General features: G+C 40.3%; 1 non-coding gene across 1 annotated transcript; it reads left to right on the top strand.

The window, feature by feature from the left end:
* Window positions 1–519: 519 nt before the first annotated feature.
* Window positions 520–587, top strand: LOC116812365 (small nucleolar RNA SNORD77). The gene has a single exon (XR_004370666.1). It is a non-coding gene; the product is annotated as a small nucleolar RNA SNORD77 (small nucleolar RNA).
* The last annotated feature ends 246 nt before the right edge of the window (window positions 588–833 follow it).

Raw genomic sequence — 833 nt, 5'->3', positions numbered from 1 at the left:
CTCACAGTGCTGGAGGTTAGAAATAGATCAGGTGTGGGTTCTGGGGAGGGTCCTCTTCCTGGTTGCAGACTACTGATTTCTCCTTGTAGCTTCACATGGCACAAAGAGAACTAGAGAGCTCTTTGGGGACTTTTTTATAAGGGCACTAATCCCTTTCACGAGGGCTTCACCCTCAGGATCTAATCCCCTCCCAAAGGCTCATCTCCTCATACCATCACAATGAAGGTTAGGATTTCAACATCTGAATTTTGGGGGGACATAAACATTTAGTCCATGACACTTAACTCATTTAAGTCTCATAATAATCCTTTTGGAATAGTGTCCCTATTTTACAGTTGAGAAAAAAATAGTTTGAGAAGGTGGTTGCTGAGGGCTGGAGATAGGAGGGAATGAGAAATTATTGTTTAATGCGTATCAAGTTTTAGTTTGGGTAAATGAAAAGAGTTCTGGGGATTCATTGCACAACCATGTGAACACACTAAACACTACTGAACTGTATGCTTAAAAATGGTTAAAAGGGTACTATGATAGTTGCATAGTTCAGCAGACTGAATCATCAAGAGATTTAATATTTGTCTGATGTATTTGGGACAATTTTTTTTTAATGATTAAGAAGGTAAATGTTATGTTATCTGTATTTTACCACAATTTTTTTGTGTTTGTTTTTTGAGACAGAGTTTCACTCTTGTTGCCCAGGCTGGAGTGCAATGGTGCGATCTCAGCTCACCACAACCTCTGCTTCCCGGATTCAAGTGATTCTCCTGCCTCAGCCTCCTGAGTAGCTGGGATTACAGGCATGTGCCACCACACCTGGCTACTTTTGTATTTTTATT

Source organism: Hylobates moloch, unplaced genomic scaffold, assembly GCF_009828535.3.
Source record: "Hylobates moloch isolate HMO894 unplaced genomic scaffold, HMol_V3 SCAFFOLD_7, whole genome shotgun sequence".
Classification (NCBI taxonomy): Eukaryota; Metazoa; Chordata; class Mammalia; order Primates; family Hylobatidae; genus Hylobates; species Hylobates moloch.
Note: the sequence above shows the minus strand (reverse complement) of the source record. Positions and strands in the feature narration are given on the sequence as shown.